General features: G+C 41.4%; 1 long non-coding RNA gene across 2 annotated transcripts in view; it reads left to right on the forward strand.

Moving 5' to 3' along the window:
* LOC109566686 (uncharacterized) overlaps window positions 1-11,790 on the forward strand; it is a 42,135-nt gene extending 30,345 nt beyond the window's left edge. The window contains exons 4-5 of one of the 2 annotated variants that reach the window (XR_011569678.1): window positions 2,780-2,888; window positions 11,503-11,790. This is a non-coding gene — a long non-coding RNA (uncharacterized lncRNA). The remainder of the gene's footprint in view (window positions 1-2,779; window positions 2,889-11,502) is intronic. The other variant, XR_011569677.1, reaches the window with a different exon arrangement.
* The last annotated feature ends 4,031 nt before the right edge of the window (window positions 11,791-15,821 follow it).

Below are 15,821 nucleotides of genomic sequence, written 5' to 3' on the forward strand. Positions count from 1 at the left end.
TCTATGGGGTCGCAAAAGAATCGGATGTTGACTTAGCAACTAAACAACAACAAACAACCAATGAGACAGTGTTCTCATTCTCTAATACACAACAAGTGTGCAAACTCTATTAACTTCTGTTATCACTGGGAGGTGTGGCGGGTGGAGATATCAAAGGCCAGATTAAAAGCAATGTTTTTCTAAGACAGCTAACATATTCAGTTTCGAGCCGATCACTAAAACCACCGGGCAAATTTTAATTGCTGGTTTTGCGTGTCTGAGTATCTTGGACTCATTGAAATAGCCAGTAGAAATTATTTAGGCATCAGCAAAGCATGTTATCCAAAAGCTTATGACATTTTTATTGTAACATCAATTTTGATGTCGTGGCCAAGAGCACCTTAAAAATGGGCTAAATCCTAATAAAATTACCATGTGGCAAGGATGATGGTCAGTGTGAAAGAAAAGACTAGATTTCAAAGATCATTTTGAAGACTAAACCCATTTTAAAGTCAATGTTGCTGATAAGACAGAAGGAATGAAATGAACTGACGAAACTTAAGTGTGCCCATCAGTTGAAGGCACTAAAGACAACAGGAAAAAGCAGGGTTGGAAATCTAAGACTTCATAAAATGGAGAGAACGTGAACCTAAAAAACAACAGATAAAATCTGAAAGGGTAAAAGAAGCGAAAACAAATATTCTCTGGGAAGGATAACTCCAGGAAGAGGGTACCCTGAATCAGACCCAGAGGCAGCCAGAAAAAAAGAAAATGGATATTTTTAACTTTTACTTAAGCAGGGTCTGAGGACAAGGGTCAGAGAAGGCAATGGCAACCCACTCCAGTACTCTTGCCTGGAAAATCCCATGGACGGAGGAGCCTGGTAGGCTGCAGTCCATGGGGTCGCTAGGAGTCGGACACGACTGAGCGACTTCACTTTCACTTTTCACTTTCATGCATTGGAGAAGGAAATGGCAACCCACTCCAGTATTCTTGCCTGGAGAATCCCAGGGACAGGGGAGCCTGGCGGGCTGCCGTCTCTGGGGTCGCACAGAGTCGGACACGACTGAAGTGACTCAGCAGCAGCAGAGGACAAGGGTACCTCTGAAAATCTCAAATCATTTCTTCAAGTGTCAGTGTAAAATTATTTCCCGGATTTAACTATGAAAAATCACCTGGATAAGTGTTAATTGGATAGGAATTGAAAATATTTTCTCCACCCTGAAATGTGCTCCTATTATTTTATGTGTGTGTGTGAAATATTAATACTTTGAGGTACAGTACTGGGTCCAACGTATGACCATAGGTACACTTTTTTTTTTAATGAAAAGAAAAATAACATTTGACATTTGCCTGTCATGTATCTAGAACTCTACTAGTTGACTTATATAAATTGTCTCATTTAAGTAAGGAGGCAAAAATGGATGACTTGAGGAACTAAAAATTAAAAGCATCCTATATTTGCATCTTTGGGTCCTTCTCTTAGCAGATTCTTAAAAAGGGACTTGAAAGTCATCTTTCAGGGCCCAGATAGCCAGCCACTGCATCAACACTCCAAACCAAAGCCACTTGAATGAATTAACTTGAGTGTTTCTCAAGTCAGTAAGCTCATAACTTAACTCATTTGAAAGCTTATTTTTCTCTTCCTTAAAAAAAAATTAAATCTACAGAAAAGTTGAACTAGTACAATGAATAAAGATGCTCTCCTATGTAACCACAGCTTTGTTTATCACACATATCTAAGAAATTGAGCTTCCTTGGTTGCTTAGACAGTAAAGAATCTGCCTGCAATGCGGGAGATGAGGGTTCAACCACTGGGTCAGGAAGATCCTCTGGAGAAGGGAATGCAACCCATTCCTGTATTCTTGCCTGGGAAATTCCATGGACCTATCTATGATCCTGGCAGGGATCCCAAAAAGACTGACCAGACTGAGCAACTAACACACACATCTAAGAAGTTAACATTCAGTTCAGTTCAGTCGCTCAGTCTTGTCCAGATCTTTGCGACCCCATGCCAGGCCTCCCTGTCCAACACCAACTCCCGGAGCTTGCTCTAACTCATGTCCATCGAGTCGGTGATGCCATCCAACCATTTCATTCCCTGTCATCCTCTTCTCCTCCTGCCTTCAATCTTTCCCAACATTAGGGTCTTTTCCAATGAGTCAATTCTTTGCATCAGGTAGCCAAAGTATTGGAGTTTCAGCTTCAGCATCAGTCCTTCCAATGAATATTCAGGACTGATTTCCTTTAGGATTGTCTGGCTTGATCTCCTCGCTGTCTAAGGGACTCTCAAAAGTCTTCTCCAACACCACAGTTCAAAAGTATCAATTCTTCAGTGCTCAGTTTTCTTTATAGTCCAACTCTCACATCCATACATGACTACTGAAAAAGCCATAGCTTTGACTAGATGGACCTTTGTTGGCAAAGTAATGTCTCTGCTTTTTAGTATGCTGCCTAGGTTGGTCATAGCTTTCCTTCCAAGGAGCAAGTGTCTTTTAGTTTCATGGCTGCAGTCATCATCTGCAGTGATTTTGGAGCCAAAAAAAAAAGTCTCTCACTGTTTCCATTGTTTCCCCATCTATTTACCATGAAGTGATGGGACCAGAAGATTAATTACCATCTAATATGCAGTCTCTATTTAAATTTCTGCAATTGTGCTGAAAATAATTTTTCCTTAGCTCTTTTCCCCGTAAATCTAAGATCTTACCAAGGTTCTAGTATTGCTTTTGGTTGGTATATCTCCGTCTTATTTTCAGCACCTCTGATTCTCAGTAAACTCCTCCCAATATTGATCCAACAGATCCTCCTCCTACATTTCATCTCCTGAATTCTCCAGTGGTTCTCAATATATCCCTGACATCACATCTGCAAATCTGTCTGTTTTCTGTGAGAAAATTTAAGAACCAAAGGTCAGTACCTAGCTTATTCTAGATTGACTTGTGATTCTAAGAATGTCCTACACATAGGACTCAAACCAGTGACCTGATGGTTTGGCCATATGTATGGTCAAGCTGCATCCTGACCACACATATGTACGGTTTGTTCCACTCAGTCTGGGTGTACAGACGTGCATACATACCTGTATGTTTAATATGAATTCATGGCCAGAATTTTAAAATTAGGAAGAAATTTTTTTCCTAATTTCTGATTCTTCCTTTAAAATGAAATTAAAAGGATCAGTAACACTGACCTCAAATTCCCAAAATATAACAATTGGCTGAAATCTTCAGGTAGCAGCTTCTGCCTTGAGGTGGGTCTGGGCCCACCATCTCCACAATCCACAAAGTGGTTGGTATAAGCAGTTCCCTCCTACTAAGACAATAATTTAATGAGATACAGGAAACAAGGGACAATGAAATTCTCTGCACTTGTGATGCAGAGGAAAGCATTCTTTTAGAAAGGGTCATCAGGAGCATGGGGAACCTAACTCTGGTGCAGAGAAGGGACACCTATTTTTAGTGATGTTACATCATTTTCATTAGTTATTGTGGATGGACTTGAATGGCTCCTTCAGTTGTTGCCATGGAAACCATGAACTAGTGAGCATTGTCTAGCAGCCTGGGTCATGTGACTTTAAAAAGAAAGAAACTTTTGAAAATACCTAACTAAAGAATTTCTGGAATGAGAAGCAGGCAGGATAAAGTATTCAAGGTGCTTATGAATTCCATCTGAGAAGCACAGGCTAATGGGAAATCCCAACTGAGGCCAAGTGGGTGAACCCTCATCCCTTCCTGTTTAGCTCAAATGCCTGCTAGGACTGCAGCAAGGACCTCAGAGCTCAAGCCTCAGGTCTTCCTAGGCTAAGTGATTGCAAGGAGATAAAGGAGCTTTTGTCCTCATCTTAGCTTCACACGATCTGGTTACAGGCTCCTGCGCCCTCTCCTCTGCTATAGGGAACATCCGCTTATGTAAAAATATCATCAACAAAGCATCACAAAGACTTTCTTGTCTGCTGAAGTGGAACAGAGACAGCAGGCTTCACCCCCAAATTCAACTTCGCTTCCACGTTCTTGCTCAAATCATTAACTCTCCACTTAAACTCAGGTCTGGAAAACAGGGCCACGAAGTCCTCTGAAACACTGAAGCCAGAAACAAATGAACAAGGCTTAAGAGTCCGAGGACACAGCATTCCAGGAGAGACAAATATAGAAGCTCTCGGAGCCAAAAAATTCACTGTATCTCCTGAGTGATTTATTTTACAATTTAGACAAGTTTTAGGATAAAGAATTTTAAAACTCATTTATTTTTAGGTAAACCTCTCTCCTTTCAGAAGGAAACAGTCTCTAGCGGATGACCATAAGAGGATGTCAAACTCACTGTACAGTCCCAACAATGGTGAAGAAAACAGAGGTGGTATTTTTCAGTGTCCATGATTGATTCAGGTATTCAACTGATAGGCTTTATTAAAAATAGTTACTGGATGGGAAAGGAGTTTGGAGGAAAATGGATACATGTATATGTCTGGCTGTATCCCTTAGCTGTTCACCTGAAACTATCACAACATTGTTAATAGGCTATACTCAAATACAAAACAAAACATTAAAAAAAATAAAGTACCCTTTTGTTACTAAAAAAAAAAGTAACAATGAATCTTTATAGTCATTATCATGACAGAGATCTTTGTTAGAAGGGAGAGTTAATCAATGAATATAGTAAAGTTGCAGGATATAAAATTAATGAGCAGAAATCCCTTTTATTCCTATACACTAACAATGAAAAAACAGAAAGAGAAATTAAGGAAACAATCCCATTCGCCCTTGCAATGAAAAGAATAAAATACTTAGGAGTAAATTTATCTAAAGAAACAAAAGACCTATATATAGAAAACTGTAAAACACTGATGAAAGAAATCAAAAATGACACAAATAGATGGAGAAATATACCATGTTCCCAGATTGGAAGAATCAGTAGAGTGAAAATGAGCATACTACCCAAAGCAATCTATAGATTCAATGCAATTCCTATCAAGCTACCAATGGTATTTTTCACAGAACTAGAACAAATAACTTCACAATTTGTATGGAAACACAAAAAACCTTGAATAGCCAAAGCAATCTTGAGAAAGAAGAAAGGAACTGGAGGAAACAACTTTCCTGACCTCAGACTATACTACAAACTGCAGTCATCAAGAAAGGAGGATACTGGCACAAAGAAAGAAATATGGATCAATGGAACAAGTAGAAAGACCAGAGATAAATCCATGCACCTATGGACACCTTATCTTTGACAAAGGAGGCAAAAATATACAATGGAAAAAAGACAATGTCTTTGACAAGTGGTGCTGGGAAAACTGGTCAACCACATTTAAAAGAATGAAACTAGAATACTTTCTAACACCATACACAAAAATAAACTCAAAATGGATTAAAGATCTAAATATAAGACCAGAAACTATAAAACTTTTAGAAGAAAACAGGCAGAACACTGACATAAATCACAGCAAGATCCTCTATGACCCACTTCCCAGAGTAATGAAAATAAAAACAAAAATAAACAAATGGGACCTTATTAAACTTAAAAGATTTTGCACAATGAAGGAAACTATAAGCAATGTGAAAAGGCAGCTTTCAGAGTAGGAGAATGTAATAGCAAACAAAATAACTGACAAAATATACAAGCAGCTCATGCAGCTCAATACCAGAAAAACAAACAACCCAATCAAAAAGTGGGCCAAAGAACTAAACAGATATTTCTCCAAAGAAGACATACAGATGGCTAATAAACACATGAAAAGATGATCAACATCACTCATTATCCAGTTCAGTTCAGTTCAGTCTCTCAGTCTTATTAGATAAATGCAAAACAAAACCACAATGAGGTATCACCTCACACCGGTCAGAATGGCTGCCATCAAAAAGTCTACAAACAATAAATTCTGGAGAGGGTGTGGAGAAAAGGGAACCCTCTTACACTGTTGGTGGGAAGGCAAACTGGTACAGCTACTACGGAGAACAGTATGAAGATTCTTTGAAAAATTGGAAATAGAACTGTCATAGGACCCAGCAACCCCACTGCGGGGCATACACACCAAGGAAACCAGATTTGAAACAGCACATGTACGCCAGTGTTCATTGCAGCACTGTTTATAATAGCCAGGACATGGAAGCAACCTAGATGTCCATCGGCAGATGAATGGATAAGGAAGTTGTGGTACATATGCACAATGGAATATTACTCAGTTATAAAAAAGAACACATTTGAGTCCGTTCTAATGAGGTTGATGAAACTGGAGCCTATTGTACGGAGTGATGTAAGTCAGAAAGTGAAACACCAATACCGTATATTAATGCATATATATGGGGTTTAGAAAGACAGTAATGACAAACCTATATGCAAGGCAGCAAAAGAGACCCAGATGTAAAGAACAGACTTGGACTCTGTGGGAGAAGGCGAGGGTGGGATTATTTGAGAGAATAGCATTGAAACATGTATATTACCATATGTGAAATAGATGACCAGTGCAAATTTGATGCATGAAGCAGGGGACTCAAAGCCAGTGCTCTGGAACAACCCAGAGGGATGAAGTGGGGAGGAAGGTAGGAAGGGGCTCATAAATGGAGGGAGGGCACATGTGCACCCGTGGCTGATTCATGTCGACGTATAGCAAAAACAAGCACAATATTCTAAAGTAATTATCCTCCAATTAAAATAAATTAATTATTTCTTAAAAAAAGAAGGGAGAGTTCAGAGCACACACATAGAAATTAATGTGGGATGATAAAATAAGCCTCACGTGAAAGTCACTCAGTCATGTCCAACTCTCTGCGACCCCATGGACTGTCCATGGAATTCTCCAGGCCAGAATACTGGAGTGGGTAGCCATTCCCTTCTCCAGGGGATCTTCCCAACCTAGGGATCAAACTCAGGTCTCCTACATCACAGGCAGATTCTTTACCAGCTTAGCCACAAGGGAAGCCCACGAATACTGGTAGCCTATCCCTTCTCCAGGGGATCTTCCCGACCCAGGAATCGAACCAGGTCTCCTGCATTGCAGGCAGATTCTTTACCAACTGAGCTATCAGGGAAGCCCTAAGCTTCATGATGAAGGAGAAATTCTGGAAATTCTGATACCTAGGCACAGCGTTACTGGGCGGGGGCCTTCCACAATAACATCTCATTCACTATGCAAATTGTTTTACTTTTTAATTGGAGTATAATTTCTTTACAATGTTGTGTTGGTTTCTGCTGTACAACACCAGGAAATACGTATATATATATATATGTATCACCTTCCTCGGGAGCCTCCCTCCCACCCTGCCCCCATCCCACCCCTCCAGATCATCACAGAGCACAGAGCTGAACTCCCTACGCTCTGCAGTAGCTTCTCACTAGCTATTTTACCCATGGCAGTGTGTACTTATCAATGCTACTCTCTCAATTTGTCCCACTCTCTCCTCCCCCAATCACCATGTCCACAAGTCTGCTCTCTACATCTGTCTCTCTCTTCCTGCCCTGCAAATAAGTTCATCGGTACCATTTTCCTAGATTTCATATACATGCATTAATATGCAATATTTGTTTTTGTCTTTCTGACTTTGTATGACAGACTCTAGGTTCATCCACATCACTGTAAATAATCCAGTTTTGTTTCTTTTAATGGCTGAGTGATATTCCATCCTATATACATACCACATCTTTATCCACTATGCAGTTGTATAGAAAGCAGCTGGTGAATGAGAGTAAGCCCTGGGAACAGTGAGGAGCAAGAGAATAGAGTTTCTACTCCCAGAGAGTAATGATCCAGTGGGAACAAGCAATGAGCATGTTTCGACAAGTATGATCAGTGTTTGGAAAGAAGTTTAGCATCAATGGGTGGATAAAGCAAGAGTTAGAAAGCCAGTTCAACCTCACTCAGCATTGCCAGAGCAGGTAGCATGGGAGGAAAGGGCCAGACAGGCTCAGGTCTTCCCCATTCTGCCACGACATTGTGTTGGGAGCTCAGAACTGGCCCCGGTGAGAGTATTTCACCAGGAAAATCCCATCTCCTCTTCTGTAGAGCTGGTTGTTAAGTAAAACTAGCACACCACTGCACACTGCCACCGAAAGAATAAGAGACATAACTGGTAGGAATATGCTCACTGAACTTAAAGTGTGTACACATGTATGGTGATAACAAAAAGCAATCATATAACAATAGTTATTATATAATAACTATATATATTATATATATGTATATGATAGCGGTGCTGTAGTTCTTTTATTCTGAAATGAATGTAAACATGTAAAAAAATATAAGACAATATAAATAATGACACTGGGATTCCCTGGTGGCTCAGAGGTAAAGAACCCACCTGCCAGTGCAGGAGACACAGGTTCAATCCATGCGTCAGGAAGATCTCCTGAAGAAAGAAATGGCAACCCCCTCCAGTATTCTTGCCTGGAAAATTCCATGGACAGAGGAGCTTGGCAGGCTACAGTCCATGGGGTCACAAAGAGCTGGACACAATTGGGTGTCTAAGCACATCCAACAAGTGGAGATAATAAAATATATCTTGTCTACCACCCTGAGGATGCTTCAATAATCTAAAAAGAAATGATGCAAATGAACTTATTTACAAAACAAAAACAGACTCACAGACTTAGAGAATGGAACTTATGGTTGCCAGGGGGGGAAGAATTGGGAGGGATAGTTGGGGAGTTTGGGATGGACATGTACACTGCTGTATTTAAAATGGGTATCCAACAAGAAGCTACTGTAGAGCACAGGGAACCCTGCTCAATGTTATGTGGCAGCCTGGATGGGCGGGGAGTTTGGGGGAGCGTGGATGCACGTGTGTGTGGCTGAGTTGCTCTGCTGTGCACCTGAAACCATCACGACATTAACTGGCTATATGTACCCCAATACGAAAATAAAAACATTGAAAAAAGAATCTGAGAATCGTGACTATTTAGAGCTGGAAACTTAGGGTGATCTGTCCCACTCCTCACTTCATGGGTGAGGACAATGAGGCCTGACAGAGTGTTTGTCCAAGGTACAGCTAGAGAGTGGTATAGCTACACCAGAATCCCAAGTTTTCTCCTGTGCCTACCCCACCGTGCCACACTCTTTACACCCAGAATGAATGAAAAATACATAGTCAAAGGTGGCTTCTGTGTATTGGCCTTCAGGTTGTTATTTTTTTTTTTTTTCCTGCTGCAGACTGAGATTCATCCCTTCAAAAGTCTGCTGGTGCTGAACTCAAATTTTTAGACATTCAGTTATTTTTAAAATAGCTCAAATAACCAGATTTTTAGCTGCTTAGAGCCCACCTGCTTTGCATACCCCATCATCCATCACTTGTTGGCCATTGATAAGGTAGAACCTTATAATTACAAGACCCCCGGGTGCCACCAGCCTGTGGAGCTCTCTAATCCAAAGACCACTCCCCACACACACCGTGGCTGCTGAGACTCCTCTGGTCCCCTGTCTCCCAAAGGCTCCCTTACCCTCCTTCCCTCTGGATCTTACCTTCCTGGAGCCTCTGGACAGTCTCAGACTGTGAAAGATCCCAGCTCATGCATCTCTGTCCAAGCAGAGCCCAGCAATGTTTGTTGTGCATTGCTGCCTCTCACAGTCATATCTTTTCCCGTGTGTGTGTGTGTGTGTGTGTGTGTGTGTGTGTGTGTGTGTGTGTATGCACGCATGTGCGTGGTCAGTCAGTCATGTCCCACTCTTTGTGACCCCATGCACTGCAGCCAGGCAGGCTCCTCTGTCCCTGGGATTTCCCAAGCAAGAATATTGGAGTGGGTTGCCATTTCCTCCTCCAGGGAATCTTCTCAACCCAGGAATCAAACCCACATCTCTTGCACCTCCTGCATTGGCACCACCTAGGAAGCCCATCTTTTCCGTTGATCGGTCCCAAACCTCTCAAACCTCCTGCAAAAGATGAAAATATGCTTTGAGCAAAACTCATGGAGAGGTTTGGTGCCATTATTAAGACTAAGGAGGAGGGGAAAACGTCAGTTTCCTGTGGGTTTTCTTAATACCAGACAGCAAGGGACATTAATATTTCTTGGTGTTGGTCCCCTGTGGATAAGCCCTGATAACTTGGCTCATCAAATCTTATAGCTCTCTTTATGCTTATTCACAAACTGGTCCCGGTGGCTGCAAAGTAAATGCTCTACGCCTTTGGAATACATCTGGAGCACCAAAATAAAAGCCTGAGATCAGGGACAGTACAGAAGTCCCCCAAATGTGGCTGTCACCCAAAGGCAAACTGCTTTAGAAAACAAGACAAGGAACTCCAGTTTAACACCAAAGGTTTTATTATTTCAAAAGCTCCAAAATCTAAATTCTACCCCTCAAAGTCTAAATGCATGCATTTTTCAAACATCTAAACACACAATTCAGCTCCCTTAAATCTTTCTGACAAGGGGGTAACAAATTTTTTTTAATATTTATTTATTTGGCTGCACAAGGTTTTCCTTGCTGTGTGTAAGATCTATGAATAATTCCCTGAACAGGGATAAAACCTGGACCCCCTACATTGGAAGTGAGGAGTCTTAACCACTGGACCACCAGGAACACCCCTGGGGTAACAGTCGACATGTAACTAGTTAGAGCTATTCTTGCTTTCCCTTGCCATGGGCCTAGGGGAAAGGCCATTTTACATTTTAAAAATTACTGGTTTCATGAAATCAAAGACTGAAGTATTTCAAGTATGCTTTCCTGATTTAGGCTGCTAAACAATTGCCATCCCCCAGCCCTGCCCCTCAAAAAAGATCTACACTCTAAATTCAACTCAGTTTCATTTGATATGGAATTACCATATTTTGGAGGAAAATTAACACTTTAACTCTGACTACTTTTGCCAAAATTAATAATGATCATTAGCCCAGATTGATTAAACATATGCCAGCCACTGCACTGAGCACTTTAAGTATATTTACTTACATCATTTTCATATATGTTACAAACCCAGTAATGTAGATCCTAGTATCAGTCCCATTTCACAGATGTAGATACTGAGAGGCATGATGCTTAAGTAATTTGCTCAAGATCAGGCAGCTTCTAACTCAACCCAATATGACTTTAAAGCTTCCCTGCCCAATGCAGTCAGTAGCCTCCAGCCACATACAGGTATTGAGTACTTGAAACGTGGTTAGTTTGAACTGAGATGGCAGTAACTAAAATACACACTATATTTTAATGACTTAGCATGAAGAAAACAACATAAAATATCTCTATAATTTTTAAAATACTGATATGCTGAAATGATATTTTGGATATGTCGAATAAAATAAAATGTTCAAATGCTTTTCACCTTTTTGATTTTGCTTTGGGTTAACATGGTGGGCTGATGTCTATGGGGTCACACAGAGTCGGACACGACTGACGTGTCTTAGCAGCAGCAGCAGCAACATGGAAAAGTTAACACTCCCTATGCCCGCCCCACTTGGGGGTCTCATTATTTGGACCATGTTGCTCTAGAGCCTAAACTCTTCACCATTCTGCTTTACCCTCCAAAGGAATGAGTTTTTAACCATTCACACCACTGGGAAGTGTGACCTTCTTTCATTGCAATATGTATGCTTGATTTGCAGGTGAGGAAACCAAGACATAAAATAGTTAAGACCCAAAGTCAAACGTTAACCCTGAAACAATCTTCAAAGCCTGCTGAGAACAAAAGATTGCATACTCTGTCCTCAGCTTTACTTGCTTGACCTGCTTTCCAACCTGGACTGAAGCCACAGAGCTCAAGAAGTTTAATGACTGTCTGAGGTTTAATGTCTAATCTAAAGCCAAACATGGCCTTTGCTTGTGTGTGTGCTCTTGCTTTATGTACACTTGTGCTATGCATAGAAAGAAGAATACAGCAAGGCGGGAGAGGATGCCAGCGCATGAGACTTTTTACAAGGGGTCATGGGTTACTTTTTAGAGGATCAATACTTCAATTATTTAAGGAAAATCCCTGGGTTTCCCTTTTCAAGGAGGAGGTAAAAAAACACTTTGTTGTTCTTGTTTGTTCAGTTGCTAAGACGTGTCCAACTCCTGCTGACCCCATGGTTTGTAGCCCTCCAGGCTCCTCTGTCCATGGGATGTCCCAGGCAAAAATACTGGAGTGGGTTGCCATTTCCTTTTCCAAGGGAATCTTCCTGACCCGGGCATTGAACCTGCATCTCCTGCATTGGCAGCTGGATTCTTTACTGCTGAGCCACCAGAGAAGCCCATAAAACACATACTCTTAAGCAAATTCACTGAATGGCCTAAGGGGCCCGTAAGAAAGCCTAAGCTGTACAGAAGCTGAAATTATGGCTCAGGGGCTGGACCAGCTCAGAGCTGAAGTTGAATTTTTGTTATTTTCCTCTGAAAAGTCTCTACGCAAAAAAAAAAAAAAAAAAAAAATTTCCTGAAGTGTGAGCAACTCCACAGATGCCACCTAAGAGAACAGGACTTGGCAATTAAGAACCAAGTCGTTCCTGTACTTGCTCCTGAGTGCTTGGTCCTGCCCAGCCCCCATCCAGTCTTGGACATTTGACGTCTGTGCTTATTTATTTAGCTCCCTGGAGCACAGGGCGGCTTTTCTCTATTACAGCGTTCACCTGTGAGGACTCTATTTAAAGAGCCTTCACGATATTCCAAACATTTACATCTGAGCCAAACCCTCAACTCGACCTTTCAGCACCCACCCTCTCCTTACTTTTTCTCAGCATCTCCATTCCTCTTATGTCCTCTCACTGCTGTCTTCCTGGCAAGCATGTAAAGGAAGAGGCTTTGACACTGGAAACCCTCCAGGGGAGGTGATACGGTCGGTCCTCTACCCTACCGCCCCTTCTTAGTGGGGATTAAGTGTTCCTCCCGGGTGTCCCCACACTGGGCAGCTGTCCCAGGATCAACTGGTGACACTGCAGAGGGCTGCAGTGGGGAGAACAGAGGCCCGTGCCTTGTATTCATAGCTCTGTGTGTGCTTATATAATTTGCCATATATGGATACACCTAACTCTTACCTTTCACCTTGCTTCGTACTTTAGCATTGTCTTCCTTGACTTATTACATGTTTGAGTTTCCTAATGGACAGTATTCCACGTGGCACGGTGGAAGGCCTGTGAATGTGGAGAATCAGATTCTAACCACTCTTCTGCTGCTTTGGACTTGTCGTTGAACCTCTGACCCTGTTCTTCAGTGAAGTGAAAGGCTGAATTGAATGATACCTGGAAGCCCTTTGTGTTCAACGACTCCATGAATCCTGAACTTTAGAGATCATCTCGAGTCATTCATATCCCTTTCTTAAAAATCTGTATTTCCTGCAACTCTTGACTCCGAGGGGTTCACCCTCCTTGGAAAGGTTTGTGGGTGCCCCGTGATAAGCAAAATGAAAGATCTTGCAAAGTGATTTATGGAACTCCACCCTGGACTCCAGAACAATGACCAAATTACATTGTAGCTGCACAGGAGGTATTTTTTGTTTGTTTTATGGTTGTTGTTTTTTTTTTTGGCCAGAGTAGGGAGTGGGACTGTGCTGCATGGCATGAAGGATTTTAGTTCCCAGACCAGGGATCGAACCGGCGACCCCTGCAGTGGAAGAACAGAGTCTTTTTTTTTTTAATTTTTTTTAAAAAGAAAGAAGAAAATAACAGGTAAGAAATTAACTCACAAAAGGGTAACATAGGAAATGGAATGTGTCTGCACTTATCTGCAGAAGAACAATGTGAATTTTTAAATCATTTCTTTGTTTCTTTGTTTGCTTGATTTAGATTCTTGGCTGAAAGGAAGCAGTCATTTTTTCCCCACCAGGTATCTCCAAAATTACTGCTGAAGTCTTCAAAACATGTGTCTCTGTTTCCAGTTTTCCCCACTCCATCCCAGTTTACACTCTGCAGCCAGATAAATTCCATTAAAGCTGCCCCTGGTCAGAAGCCTCCCAGCTCCCCCTTGGCCAACTGGATCAAACACAGCCAGCTCCGCCTGGCTGGTCAAGGCTCCCACGTCATGGCTCCATCACCCTAACCAGCCTTTCCCACTGCTGCCCTCTAAAGACAACGCCCAGGGCTCTCCTACACATCCGCCACCCCAGGCATAATCCCACATCATATTTTTGTCCGGCTTCTTCTCTTCCAGGAACGCCCTCTACCCTCGCCTCCTGACCCATCCCACCAGTTCTGCAAAATTAATGTCAAAAATCAACCTCTTTCCGGACTTCCCTAGAGTTCCAGTGGCTAATGTTCCCAAGGCAAGGGGCCCAGGTTTGACCCCTGGTTGGGGAACTAGATCCCACATGTTGCCATGAAGATCAAAGATTCTGCATGCCATAACTGAGACCTGGCACAGCCAAATAAAGAAATAAATTTAACAAAGAAACAACAAAAAAAAACCTCTTTCATGATTAGCTTTGTCTCACCTTCAAAATCCCACAGACCAGTGCTATTCGAGAGAAGCAAGTCATATGTATAATCTGGATTGATCCAGTAGTCACATTAGAAAAGGAAAGAAAAAGAACAGAAAAATCAATTTTAATAATTTAATTTATTTAACCCAAGATATTAAAAATATTATTACTTTAACACATTACAAACATTTAAAACTTATCAATGAGTTATTTTACATTGCTTTTTTTTTTTTTTTTTTGGTACCAGATTTTCCAAATCCAGGGTGCATTTTATATGTATGGCTCTTCTCACTTAGAGGCCTACATTTTCATAGGAAACATTGCTATCACTGTGCTGTGCTCAGTCATGTCCAGCTCTTTGCAACCCCATGGGTGGCCTATCAGCCTCCTCTGTCCACAGAATCCTCCAAGCAAAAATACTGGAGTAGGTTCCCATTTCCTATTCCAAGGAAACATTGACCCATACTTAAATTTCATAGAGTTTAAAACTGAAAAAGTACATTCATGTACCCAAGTTGTTTCAAATATACTAAAAAGTCTGCCAGTACTGAACCCAGTATTGCTTTCTAATTAATTAATTTAAAGGAAATACATTGTAAATCAACCATACTCCGATAAAATTTTTTAAATTATTTTAAGGATGCTTAATAAAAGATATTTTTTAATGTTCATTAAAAATAAATAAATGGAAATAACATTGAATTTTCAGCTCCTCTTTTGTACTAGGCATAGTTCTAGTGTTCAGGGGCCACTTGTGTTCAGTGGCTACGATCAGGACTGTGTGGACGGGGCAGCCAGTGTGCGTCTCTCCAGAGGCATTCAGCCCATTTATCTTCAGGAAGCTTTCCTCTGTGTGTAGCCTCAGCTGGATCACAGAACCCCAGTGGGCACTATTGCACCTTTCTCCCTCAGTGCTCCAACCCCAGTGCCTGGCATTGACCCTGACACAGACCAGTCTGTGCACAAATACCTTATGGATCAATCAAAGAAAGAGTAAACACCTAAGTGATCTCTTCTGTCCATTAGATCATCAACTATTCGAGTGTATATATAATACACACACATATGTATTTAATTTATTTTACTGAGTATAGTTGATTTGCAATATTGTGTTAATTAAGATATAGCGAAGTAACCCAGTAATTTCAGTAATTCAGCTACACACACACACACACACACACACATATATATACATTCTTTTTTTTTTTTTACTGCACTGGGTCTTCATTGCAACAAGCAGGCTTTCTGAAGTTTCATGCTGGCCTAGTTGCCCCGAAGTATGTGGGACTCTTAGTTCCCCAACCAGGGACTGAACCCATGTCCCCTGCACTGGAAAGCAGGTTCTTACCCACTGGGCCACATATATACACCTCCTTCCTCACCTCCTTTTCCATTACGGTTTATTACATGACACTGAATATCGTTCCCTGTGCTGTAGAGTAGTGAAAGTGAAGTCGCTCAGTCGTGTCCGACTCTCTGTGACCCCATGGACTATACAGTCCTTGGAATTCTCCAGGCCAGAGTACTGGAGTGGGT

Source organism: Bos indicus, chromosome 12 (assembly GCF_029378745.1).
Source record: "Bos indicus isolate NIAB-ARS_2022 breed Sahiwal x Tharparkar chromosome 12, NIAB-ARS_B.indTharparkar_mat_pri_1.0, whole genome shotgun sequence".
Lineage (NCBI taxonomy): Eukaryota > Metazoa > Chordata > Mammalia > Artiodactyla > Bovidae > Bos > Bos indicus.